Below are 14,303 nucleotides of genomic sequence, written 5' to 3'. Positions count from 1 at the left end.
ATTCTAAAGTTTGGTGACCCAGTCTTTCTCTCTCTTTTTTTTTAAGTTGTAAACGGACACAATACCTTTAATTAATCTATTTATTGAACTCAGTACCTCACACATGCTAGGCAAGCGCTCTACCACTGAGCCACAACTCCAGGCCCAGTCTTTCACCCTATGTACTTTGGTAGGAGGAAGAGTCATGAAATATAAAGCACAAGGACTTGGAGTGTGGCAGAGAGTTCAAATCCTCTGTTCAGCCACCTACAAGTCACATCTGATGAAAGAGTAACTTAAAACAAGGCAGTGTGTATGGGAGATGGGGGTTGACCATGATAGGGTGACTATATAGAGGGAAGGGAAGTGATCTGAATCCTAAATATTTACTTGTCATCTCCCAGGCAAGAAAAGCAGCAATTGCAAGGCCCAAACTGATTAGGTCAGGCTGGGTGCCTGACCAAACAGGCTGTAGGCTGAGCAGTGATCTATTTTAAAACAAAAGGTGATCCTAATCAGAATTTTTTTCCTTTAAATTTAGAATTAAGAAACATGCAAAGGATTTTTCCTTAGTAGTGGAAGTTCATGTTAAGTGGTAGAGGGAGCTAGAAGAGCCATGTTCAGGCCAAAGTTTCGGGAAAGCAGAACAATGAGTAAGCCAAGGAAGGTCATCTGGCATGGGGACTGAGGCTTCATCTGGCATCCCACTAAGCAGGGGAATAATAAGCCAGGGTGTTTACTTGTTGGTGAGTTTCCTGGAGCTGTCTTGAAGTCTGAGCTACCTTGCAGTTCTGCCTGCAACATGTCCCATCCTCCCAACAGCCTGGGTCCCAGTTCTTCACAAAATTAATTAATTTATCTATTTATATGTGATGCTGAGGATTGAACCCAGTGCCTTGGACATGCTAGGCAAGCACTCTACCACTGAGCCACAACCCCAGGCCCAGTCATTCTCTTTCACCCTATGTACTGAGTTCTTAGCGTCTCAATGTGCATCATTTTCTTAAATCTCCCTTTTGTTTATGCTTAGTTACCTCCCACAACCAGGTAAACTTGGCTAAAGCAGAGGCAAAGAGACCTGGGTTTGAATTCCTGATTTTTCTCTTGTTAGCTGTGACTTTAAACAATTATTTAATTTCTTATCTTCTTTTTTTCTAGTGTTAGAGATTGAAAATGGGGCCTCATGCATGCTAAGCAAGCACTTTACCACTGACCTACATCTGCCAGCAATAATTCAATTTCTGTAAGCATCAGTATCCAATAGCTGTACCCTTATGGTGTTATACAGATTAAATAAGATAATTAAAGGGCCTGTCGAATATTTAACTTGTGGCAGGTACTCAAAATTTGTTAGGCTCCTTTTTTTTTCTTTCCTTTGTGTTTTAAAATTTTTTCAATTATGTGCCTCACTCTCAGTATTAAATTTGTCCTGTTTTTTTCCTCTTCTCTCTCTTTCTTTCTTCCCTCCTCTTCTTCCTCCTCCTGTTCCTTCTCTTCTTCCTCCTCTTCTTTTTCTTCTTCTCCTCTCCCTCTCCCTCCTCATTTTTTTTTTTTTTTGCATCATCCTTCTTGTAAAAATCACTCCATCTGAGTAGTCATTTTATCTGCCCCTCAAATATAACTAGGTAAACATCCTGGAAACTGGCCTTTCCTTCATAAATGGATTGACACTGTCTAGTCTTATTGAGGCCAATGTAGCAAAGATGGGTTCTAGATTTATTAATATTAATAAAATGGGTTTTAGACTTATTTTTATTTGAACTTATTTGGTAGAGATGGGCCTGCCAAATAACTTAAAGAAGTAATTTCCAAAAAGAGAGGTGTGGGAACAATGGTAGAAGAGTCAGCTCTCCAAATGGTGATAAAAGGAAGAAAGGGTATGTAAAGACTATCTCAGTAAAAATTAGTTTCTGAAGAGAAAAAAAAGGTGAAATAAACACGGAGAACAATTCTTAGACCTTGGCGAAATGGGAGAAATGGGAAGTTGCTACAGCCAGAGCTCAATGACTATGAAGAGAGTTCTCCAGTCTGGAACCAAACAAAATGCTTCTTCCTTAGTTCCTTTTTCCTCCCTCCCTCCCTCCCTCACTTGTTTCCTTCTTCCCTCTCAGGGCCTCCTGCATGCTAGGCAAGAAAGCTCTCATTTCTTAACTTTAGACCAATATCCCTGAAAAACATAGATGCAAAAATCCTCAATAAAATTCTGCCAAATAACATACAAAAACATATTTAAAAGTGCATCATGGGGCTGGGATAGTAGCTCAGAGGGAGAGCGCTTGTCTCACATGCATGAGGCACTGGGTTTGATCCTCAGCCCCACATAAAAAATAAAATAAAGATTATTGTGTCCACCTATAATTAAAAAAGTAAATATTTTTTAAAAAAGGATAGTGCATCATGATCAAGGTGGGTTCATCCCAGGGATGCAAGGTTGGTCCAATATATGGAAATCAATAAACATAATTCATCACATCAATAGACTTAAAGATAAGAATCATACGATCATCTCAATAGATGCAGAAAAATTTTTGACAAAATACAACACCCCTTCATGTTTAAAACTCTAGAAAAACTAGGGATAATAGGAACCTTCCTCAACATTGTAAAAGCTATATATGCTAAACCCAAGTCCAAATCATTCTAAATGGAGAAAAATTGAAAGCATTCCCTGTAAGAATTGGAACAAGACAAGGATGCCCTCTTTCACCACTTTTGTTCAACACTGTCCTAGAAACTAGCTGAGCAATTATACAAAAGAAAGAAATTAAAGTGATACAAACAGAAGAACTCAAACTATCAATATTTGCTGATGACATGATTTTATATATAGACGATCCAAAAAATTCTACCAGAAAACTTCTAGAACTAATAAATGAATTTAGCAATGTAACAGGATAGAAAATTACCAACCATGAATCAAATGTGTTCCTAAATATCGTGATGAATCCACTGAAAGAGAAATTAGGAAAACTACTCCATTCACAATAGCTTCAAAAGAATGAGGAATCAACCTAAAAAAAGAGGTGAAAGACCACTACAATTAAAATGAAGATGGAAAGCTCTCCCATGTTCTTGGATAGGCAGCATTAACATTGTCAAAAGGCCATACTCCCAAAACTGTCATATAGATTTAATGCAATTCCTATTAAAATCCCAATTACATTCTTCATAGAACTAGAAAAAGCAATCATAAGATTAATTTGGATAAATAAGAGACCCAGAATAGCCAAAGCAATCCTTAGCAAGAAAAGTGAGTCAGGAGGCATCACAATACCAGATCATAAATTATACTACAGAGCAATAGTAACAAAACTAGCATACTATTAGCACCAAAACAGAGACTTAGACCAATGGTACAGAATAGAAGAGACAGAGACAAACCCACATAAATATACTTATCTCATACTAGACAAAGACCAAAAACATGCATAGAGAAAAGATAGCCTCTTTAACAAACAGTGCTGGGAAAACTGGAAATCCGTATGTAGCAAAATAAAGTTGAACCCCTATCTCTCTTCCTGCACAAAATTAACTCAAAATACACGGAGGACTTAGGCACTAGAACAGAAACCCTGTGCCTAGTAGATAAAAAAATAGGCCCAAATCTCCATTATGTTGGCTTAGGAACTCACTTCCTTAACAAGACTCCTAAAGTACAAGGAGTAAAATTAAGAATCAATAAATGGGATGGAATCAAACTAAAAAGATTTTTATCAGCAAAGGAAACAATCAATAATGTGAAGAGAGAGTCTACAGAATGGGAAAAAAATCTTTGCCACCTGCACCTCAGATAGAGCATTAACCTCCAGGATATATAAAGAACTCAAAAAACTTAACACTAAAAAAACAAATAACCCAATTAATAATGGGCAAAGGAACTGTACAGACACTTCATGGAAGAATAAATACAATTGACCAACAAATATATAAAAATATGTTCAACATCTCTAGTAATTAGAGAAATGCAAATCAAAACTAAGATTTCATCGCACGCCAGTCAGAATGGCAGTTATAAAGAACACAAACAACAATATTGTTGGTGAGGATGTGAGGGGAAAAGGCACACTCATACATTGCTGGTGGGACTGAAAATTGGTGCAACCACTATGGAATGCAATATGGAGATTCCTCAGAAAACTTGGAATGGAACCAACATTTAACCCAGTCATCCCACTCCTAAAGGACTTAAAATCAGCATACTACTTCCATGTATAAATAATAAGAAAAAAAATTTTAAAGGAAGTTCTTATTTCTTTTTTCCCCCACATTTTTTATTGGTGCATTATAGTTGTACATAATGGTGGGATTTGTTGTTACTTATTAGTCCACGCACACAATATAACATTATCCTTCCCTACCACTTTCTCCCCTCTCTCTCCACCTCCCATTCCCTGGTCCCTTTCCTCTATTCTACTGATCTCCCTTTGGAAAGGCCTCATTTCTTTTTATAATATTTATTTTTTAGTTATAGGTGGACACAATATCTCCATTTTATAGTGCTGAGGATCGAACCCAGTGCCTCATGCATACTAGGCGAACGCTCTACCTCTGAGCCACAACCCCATCCCCTAGAGAAGCCTTATTTCTTGAGGCCAGAAAAATTATTAGGGGGGCAGCTCTGTACTAGAAATGGAGAGTAGGATGAAGTAAGAAGCACATGAAAACTATCTGTAAAATAACGCTATGTATATTCACTGGTGCCTGTTTAACAAGCTGTGCTTCTAATTCTCTGCCCGTGTGCCATGATTTTATAGGCCTTCATGACAGGAAGCAGTTTCGGCATCATGCAACTGCTGCATTGCAGAGACTTGAGGGAAAGAATGCTGCCAAAGTGATCACAGGCAACAGCCTGAATCCCAGAGGTACCATCTTCAGGAGGAAAGCTCCCAGGCTTTCATATGGGCATTAGGAAGATATCCAAGCAGCAGTGAAATAGCAAGGGAGATTCAGTTCGGGAATTTCCTGGGTGTGTTCTGCTATTTCTGAGAAATGTCATTAGATATATTGCATGATTCTAGTGCAGCATCATGTGAATATACAAATGATAGACCATAGTCTCTGCTTACAAAAAAGAAAATGTATAACACAAAGAGAAATTCTGTGACAAGCAGATAAGCATGGAAATGGTTGTTAGGTTCCTCCGCAGATTCCAAGCCATTTCTTGGCTTATGAGAAATCCACCATTCTTCTTCCTATTTTCTTCTCCTAGGACCATGGCTTATAAAGCCCAGGAAATTGGTGGCATCTATTTCCCTTTTTACCCTATTACTTCCAAAAAGACTTCATAGTAAAGCCATACCAGATGTGGAGGGCTGGCAAGATTGGGATATTTGAGAGTCCAGCTGGCATGGTAAATGTGACTAATGAGGGACTATGATTAAGACAACTTGCAGGCAGCCCTACTTGCTTTTGCTGCTTGCCTATGCAGATTTTCATGGTTCGAAGTTGAGCATGTAGTGCCTCAGTTTAACTTTGTAAGTAATAGTCACTTCCTCTATTAAATAATTAAACACAGATCCAGGGTCTGGGGGGGAAAAAAAAACTAAAGTAAAGGCAACCAAGAATTTAAATGGTTGTGGAAACCATTGCTGAACTTTCAGATAACATTGAAAATTTCCAGATTTCTCCAGGCACACAACTGCTTTGATGTTGAGGAACACGGAAATGACTTTGGCTTTTTCACAGATTAAATATATTTAGTCTCCAGGAACTAGGTTACTAAGTGCCAGAGGGATCCAATCGAGGGCTGCTAATGTTGAACATTATAGAGCTGCAGTGAGTGGTTCCCAGCTTCTCTCCTGCACTTTATATGATACTTTTATATCTCGTACTATGTGATGGTATAATGTCTATTACAAAAAAACACATGAAGGTCCCCTAACTAGGCCCACACCTGCTGGAACATAAGGACCTGTGGTCCTCATTACTCTGTCCTTGTCATCTAACAGAGCATAGCAAGGTTGGCCCCTAGGAGGGGCTTTTTCACTTTTTCACTTGCTTTTTCACTTTTTCTTTGTTTTTCCTAAATGAGGTCTCCCTAAGTTGCCTAGGCTCTGGAACTCCTGGACTCAAGTGATTCTCCCACCTCAGTCTCCCAAGTAGTATGGGTGGGTACCACACCCAGGCTTCCATAACAGGCTCTTAACATGTTGAATCAATTAAAAGACAGTGATTCATCCCTTTTATCTCACTCACTGAGGAAATGCATCTCCTTTATTTGAGATGACACACAGGTCTCCTGAGATAGGATTGTCAACTCTGTTTTGCCTTCAAATACAGTGAGTGGGAGGGAATAAGTGCTACCAATGAGCAGAATGGATCACGACAATAGTGTGTGTGGTTTTGGGGGATAGTATTTTTTTGGTTTGGGCTTTTTTCTTTTTTTTTTTTTTTTGGTGGGGGGATTGAATATAGGGATGCTTCACAACTGAGCTACATCCTCAGCCTGTTTATTAATTTTTTAAAAAAATTTGAGACAGGGTCTTGCTAAGTTGCTAAGGCTGGCCTTGAAACTGCTGGCCTTGTACCACTGTGCCCAGCTGGCATTCTTATTTTCCAATAAAACCCAGTGCCATGTGACTTCTTCCCCTACCAACCCACTGAAGTATTTTGGGGAGTGAGTAGTGTCTTTCTAATTAATAGATTTGGCTATTTCAGGTCATTACTTAACCACTCATAATGTTTGATATTGTTGAACATATCCTCCTTTTTTGTTTACAGTAATTTTTTAAAAAAAAATTAAATCAAATAATAATTTATGTCATTAAAGAAGTCAGATTTATCAAACAATTTCTTGGGTAGGCACTTTCAGTTAATTGAATGGTTTGTTTTTCGTATATATATTTTTTATTGGTGCACATTGAATGGTTTCTTAAGAAACAGACTTGCATAGCCTATATCTAAGCTATGAGCTTTTGCTACCTTATCTTGATTTATGGTGTTTTGTTGCTGGTGCCTTCCTATTATGATAGGTAAGACAACTCTCTTTTTTCCCTCCCTGGCCCCATCCTTCCAATATAGTTACAGGTTTATAGTCTTTGCTAAGTTAAGTAGTGTTTTAATCAGCTTTTCCTCTGCTGTGACTGAAAGACCCAACTAGAACAACTGTAGAAGAGGGAAAGTTTATTTATGTAGAGGAAAAAACAATTGTAGAAGAGGCTCGTGGTTTCAGAGGTCTTAGTCCATAGAAGGCAGGATTCATTCCTTGAGTTTTGAGGTGAGGCTGTACATCATGGAAGAAGAGTATGGTGGAGGGAAGTGACTTCAGACCTGCTACCAGGAAGCAGAGAGAGAGATTCCCTTCACCACTAGACAAAATATATATCCCAAAGTCACATCCCCAATGATCCACCTCTTCTAGCCACACCATACCCACCTTCAGTTACATACTCAGTTAATTCCTATCAGGGGATTAATTCACTGATTGGGTTAAGACTCTCATTTCTCCTCTAAACCTTGCATTGTCTCACACATGAGCTTTGGGGGGACACCTTGTATCTAAACCATAACAAGTAGTATGTTATAATGGTGTTTTTTTCTGCAAACAATATATTTTGATTTTCTAAAGTTAATAATTGCCTTTTAAAATTGTGTTTCATTTTTAATATACTTATGCCAGTCTCTCCCACACCATTTAGTGGCTTCTCAGAAAATGACTTTTAGTCTGCTTAGGCTGCCATGACAAAATGCCATAGACTGGATGACTTAACAGAGATTTATTTTTCACAGTTCTGGAGTTTGGAAAGTCAAAGAGCAAGGTTCTGGCAGGGTTTGGGTTCCAAGAAGGGCTATCTTTTTGACTTGTAGATGTTTGCTTTCTCCCTATGTCCTCATGGAGAGGTGAGAGAAGGAGATCTGTGGTGTCTCTTTCTTTTTACAAAGATGCCAGTTTTGTGGGGTCAGGGCACCACACTTACAACTTCATTTAAATTTAATCACCCCCTGAAGACTCAGACTGCAATACAGTCACATGAGGGGCTGGGTTTCAGATATGAATTTGGGGGAACATAGTTCAGGCACAGCAATCACAGCTCCAGTTTTACCCTGGAAAACTCCTTCTAGAAGCTTTTGTCCTTTCGTCTAATCTGAGTTAGTAGCTCCTGAGATCCACTTCACAGCTTTTCTGGGGAAATCCTGGATTTCCCATCCTCTTTTTAAAAAATCAACTTTAAGTATAATTGACATACAATAAAATGTAACACTTTTTTGGGGTGTGACACTGGTACTGGTATTAACCTCAGCACTCTACCACTGAACTACACCCCAACCCCCAAAATGCTTGTAATATACCACTTTTAAGTCCACAGGTTCTGTGAGTTTTGACAGATGTAAACATTCATACAGCCATTACCACAATCAAGATGCAACACATTTCCATCACCGCCCCCCCCCGAAGTTTCTTTGCTGTTGGTCCTTGCTGCTCCTCCACTCCAAACACCTAGCACATACTGCACCCTCCCTCCAGCCCCCGAGAGTTATTAATCCACTTTCTGTCTCTATAGATTAGTTTTCTTTCTAGAACTTCATAAAAAAGGAATCATACAGTCTATATTCTTTTGTGTGTACTTGTATGATACCCTTTTACTCAGCCAGCATGATATTTTGGGAATTCATCCATGTTGTTACATATGTTTTTCTTATTATTTATTTGTGTGTGGGTCGGATTCTGTGTTTCCTAGATTCCATATATTCCTGGTTGATTTCCTTATTTTGGTAGAGCACATTCCTGAGAAGGGTTACATAAAAGGTAAGTATTTGAGGGTTTGCTAGTCTGAAAATATATTTATTCTGCCTTCTCATTTGATTGATTGACTTTTATTTTTATCTATTTATTTATTTTTTTGTGATGGTGCTGGGGATTGAACCCAGGCCTCACACATGCTAGACAAGTGCTTTACTACTAAGCCACAATCCCAGCCCTTCATTTGATTGATATTGATAGTTTGGTTGGGTATATAATTCTAGCTTGAAAATAATTTCCATGATTGCTGTTGAGAAATCCAGTGACAGTCAACATCTCAGTCCTTTGTGACTTGATCCTATTCTTCTCTAAGTTTTCTGGATCTTTTCTTTATCCTCTGTGTTCTAAAATCTCATTTTGATGGACCTGATATATGTGTGCTTGAGTTCCGGTCCTGAGAACTTGATAGTCTCTTTAAACCGGGGGTTGCTACCTTTCAGTTCTGAAAGATGTTCTTATATTTGACAACATTCTTCTTGCATTGTGCCCCCATTCATTGTGTTTTAGATCTCCTGGTTAATCCTGTAGTTATATTTCTTATAATTGCCCTTTTCTTAGGGAACCCTAATTTTTGTTTGTTTGTTTGTTTTTATTTTACTTTTAGTTGTTGATGGACCTTTATGTTATGTTATTTATTTATTTATATGAGGTGCTGAGAATCAAACCCAGTGTCTCACACATACTAGGCAAATGCTCTACCACTGAGCCACCACCCCAGCCCTGATTTGTTTTTGTTTGGATTTGTTTTTGCTTTAAATTCTATTCTCTGGATATTTTTTCCCTTTCTTTTTGTATTTTATTGTCCAATGTTACTATTCAGGTTATATCTGCTATCATATCTTTGTTTTTTAAAACTTGTCCTTATTCTCTGATCTTAAAATAGTATCCTATTTATGTTTCATGGAAACATCTTTCTGTTATATTGGCATTTTGAAGCTCCCCCCCCCCCGCTTTGTCTCTTTTTGTGTGTTTTCTGTTTTTCCCTCAGTCTCAGTGATAACATTCCTGTGTGTTTTCTTTTTTTTTCCCTCAGTCTCAGTGATAACTTTCCTGGGATGGGTGAACTTTGGTGGTCTCCTGTTGGTGTTTAATGACTGGAACTATCAGGCTGATCACAGTGTCTACACCACAGGCTAGCCTGTGGCAGTCTCCTGATATGGATAAATCTGTAGGTCTTCCCCTGAAGCCACTTGGTTTCTGTGGGTAAGGCCCCTCAAAACTCTTGCCTTGGAATTCAGGCCTGACAGGGTATCTGAGCGTGCTCAGGAACTGGCCTGAGGAGCTGGTTCCCCTCTATCTGCTCTAGTCTGGCCTTCCTCCTCCCTCACTGTGTATGTTATTCCTATGTCTGCAGGTGTTATCAAGGGGTTCTGCACCTCTGTGTGCCCAGGCACAAGCCCAGCACTCCTACAACCAGGCATTTAGAATGAATGAATTTACTTGGCATAAATTTCATAACTGTTCTACATGGTATGGTACTTCATGAAATAATAATGCCCAAAGCTAGATGTTCTGTGACTATTATATTAAGTTTATTTTATGACTGAAGTAAACATTTCATTATACAGATTTTTTAAAATTGGTATGGGAAATTAAACCCAGGAGCAGTTTACTGTTACACCCCCTACCCTTTTATAAATTTTTGAGACAGGATCTTGTTAAGTTGCTGAGGTTGGCCTCAAACTTGCCATCCTCCTTCCTTAGCCTCCCAAATCACTGGTGCTACAGGCATGCACTTTATAGTCTTTTAATAGGCTCAAAGCCTATATTTTTTAAAAAAAAATCCTTTTGCAATGCTGGGGACTGAACCAGCGGTCTCACACACACTAGGCTAGTTCTCTACTACTGAGATACATTTCCAGTCCCCTCCACCTACAATTTTTATTGTCTTGTTATAGGATATAGAACTGTGGGGCCTCAGTTGTCCTTTAGTCTTTGTGTTAAGAGAGCATCCAGGATTGATTTTGGAAGATAAATTTAACCATTCCCTCAGGAACTTCCTCAGTTCACTTTCAAGAGGAGGGAAGAGGCTCTGTAACCAGGTCACTGATGCCTGTCCCAGTCCAGTGGCAGCTAAAGCCTATGGCTCCTCATCTCACAGGCAGCACAGAATGGTTGTCCCTGGATTCTGCTGGGAAGTGCTGCCCAGAGCTTGCCATAAGTGTCTATCCAAAGCTGAGAGAAATGGTACATTTGGCCTTTTCTAAAGCTGTGTGATCCAGCCACTTATCGAAAGTATCATTCTGGCATGAGAACTTTTAAGATTTTGGTGGGGTCTGATAGATGCCATGTCTCAAAATAATGATAATTTTATTATAATTATTATTATTATTACTACTACTGCTACTACTTGATAATGGCAAAAAATATCTAACTCCAATTGCTCACTTATTATGTACCAGGTATTCTTTTTTTTTAATATTTCTTTTAGTTGTCAATGGACCTTTATTTATTTATATGTGGTGCTGAGAATCAAACCCAGTGCTTCACACATGCTAGGCAAGCACTCTACCACTGAGCCACAACCCCAACTCCTCATGTATTCTTTTGATCCTGCTGTAGCTATTAACCTTTATGTGTATTAACTAAGTTAATGCTTGCACCAACTCTATGAGGAAGGGATCTACTATTATCATTCCTTTTTTTGCATATGTGGAAATGAGCCTTGAGAGATAGCCAGAGGATCAGAGCTGACAAGCAGAGGAGCCAGGATGTAACCAAGGTAGCTTGACTATGGCATCTAATGCCTACCCTTTATTTTGTCCATTTTCCCACACTATGCTCACAGGCTGTACCCACAGTGCACCCAACCTGGAACAGGTTCAAAACCCTACTCTGGATACTTGGGGATGCCTCTGGGCTGAGCAGGTTCAGAGAGCTGACTACCTGAGCAGAAGGTCTTGGTCCTCCAGATACTTACTTGAACCACCTAGGACCTTAGGAGCAGCAGCCTATAGGACCCACTGCAGTCTCTTCTCTAGAAAAATTGTGTCAGTTTACAAAGCTCCATAACAAAGTCCAACAGACTAGAGGGCTTAAAAACAGGAATCTATTACCTTGCAAAATATGGAGGCTGGAAGTCTGAAATCGAGGTGTCAGCAGGGTTGGTTCCTTCTGAGGACCTGACAAAAGGATCTGTCTAGGACCCTCTTCTTGGTGTATAGATGGCCCTCTTCTCCTGTGTCTCATCATTTCTCTTCCTTCTGTCCATGTCTGCATCCAAATTTCCCCCTTTTGACAAGGATGCTAGTCTTTAAGAAGGACTAAGGTCCATCTTAACAGATTAAACTAATTACTTCTATAATGATCCTACTTCCAAATAAGGTCAGATTGTGAGATCCTGGGGTTAGAACTGCAGCATAGAGATTTTGAGGGGATATAATTCAAAACATACCAAGGATCCACAGGGGAAATTTCTGATCTTTAAATTAATAATACAGTTTCAAGAGCAATTGGTTTGCTTTAAAAAAAATTAAACACTAGGAGTCATGTGACTGATCAAAATATAGCTGCACTTCAGTTTCATTGAAGCTTAGAGACAAGTATATCCCCCTTGGCAAGTATATGGGATTTCATACTATGTAGTATTAGGCCTTAATTCTTTGGGGCACTATTTATGTAATTTCTTACCACTGTCTAATTATGTTAATTTGCACTATTTATATATAACCTGATAAACCACTTTAAATTTTTTTTAGAATGGCCAGCTATATAATTAGAAGGAATTCTTTCCTGCTTCTTAAGCCCAATTTTTATTTCTTCCTTTCCCTCCTTTTATTAGCTAATATATTGCTAATTCCCTTTCTTTCCTCTTCTTCATAGTCTTAGAGCATCCTCTAATTTTTGAAGCCCTTATTAACATGGGGGGAGTCATTAGGGAAGCTTTGCTTTTTGCCTCCATTTCTGAAGGTCATTTTTCCTTCTGAGGGAAAAGTTCTTAACTCTCATTTGTAGGGCTCATGACCTTGAACAGAAGAAACATCGAGAAGAGACTGTTTCCTGGAACCTGCCTCCTTCGGTGATGGGAAAGACCTGTCCTGGTTTCCCTCTTCTCCCTACCAAAATGAGCCCCTGAAAAATTAAACCTGATACCTGACGCCTGATGGAGGACTGGACTGGGTTCCCCAATTTGTGAAGAAGAAAAAAGAAAGTGACTTGGTAGAGCAATAGAAGGTGAGACCTGGGATAGGTGTGATGGCCCACATCTGTAATCCCAGTGACTTGGGGGGCTGAGGCAGGAGTATCACAAATTCTAAGCTAGCCTCAGCAACTTATTGATTCCCTGTCTCAAAATAAAAAATAAAAGGGGATGTGGCTGGGTGGTTAAGATTCCTGGATTCAATTCCTAGTATAAAATAAAATAAATTTAAATTTAAAAGTTGAGATCTGGGATGGGGTGACAAAAAATGGGAGTGATCAAGGCAACAGTTTCCATGATTATTTTGGATTGATTCTAAGATTTAGGTATTCCATCTTCTCTGTCTTTGCATGGCCTTTAGCCCTTACAGCAGTTTTCTTGAATGATGGTGCTCTTTGCTGTCTTTTTACAGCTATTGTCAACAGGGCTCCCTCAGTCATTACTCACCTGGGTTCCCATTCTTTACTCATCTGAGAAAAGAACCTAATTGTTGCCATTGGCAATGTGGTTCAGGGGCTGCAAACTCAATTAAGGAATGAAAAGTGAAAAATGAAATGAAAAAAAATGATGGGCCTCCCCAGCTTGCCTCCTTTCCTTTCCAGAAGTAAGAAGGCCAGGGAAGGGATTGTGATGGAAAGTGAATCGTTGGGAGGGAGAATACAAGTTTCCTGTGCTGATCAACAAGGCCAGACCTGAAGAGATAGAGGATCTGGCGAGGGGCTGTGGCAACAACCTTGGAAAGTCCTGGTTTGAGTCTTCGTTCAGCTGCCTCGCCTTCTAGGAGGAGCAGGCCTGAGGAGGAAGTGAGAAGAGCACCCACAGCAGACCTGCCACATTCTGCAGCCCAAGTGTGCAGCCAAGCATATGCTTCGGTACGTGACATCAGAGGGTCTGGTATCTTAGGGAATTGGGGTGTAGCTCAGTGGTAGAGTACTTGCCTAGCAAGCATGAGACCCTGGGTTCAATATCCAGCTCTGAAAAAAAAAGTATTGTTATTTGGTACATATAACTTAACTGTTTCCTTGCTACTTCCTTTAGAAGAGGGAAAGGAGGGGAGAGGGGAGGGGAAGATGGTAAAATTATTGGACATTACTACCCCTGTGTATGGGTATGATTGCACATTCTACATCATGTACAACCAGAGAAATGAAAAGTTGTGCTCCATTTATGGAAAAAAAAAGTTGCTCCATCTGCTTCACAACTTTCTATTGATAAAGAGCTTCCAATCTACAGACTCTGTGGCTCCCCAGGCCCAAAGCTTGAACTCTCATTGCTATCTTTGCAGGCTGGGACAGGCCCCTGGAGAGGCCTGTTGCCCCAGAGCACCAAGGCATAGCCGTTCTGGGCCATAGATTCCCATAGAAGCTGTGATGGAGGAAGATAGAGGTGGGGCAAGCTAGAGCACCCTGTCCTTTGACTCCCTTATGGCAGTTTCTTTTCTTCCTG

Source organism: Urocitellus parryii, chromosome 1 (assembly GCF_045843805.1).
Source record: "Urocitellus parryii isolate mUroPar1 chromosome 1, mUroPar1.hap1, whole genome shotgun sequence".
NCBI classification, from domain to species: Eukaryota; Metazoa; Chordata; class Mammalia; order Rodentia; family Sciuridae; genus Urocitellus; species Urocitellus parryii.
Note: the sequence above shows the minus strand (reverse complement) of the source record.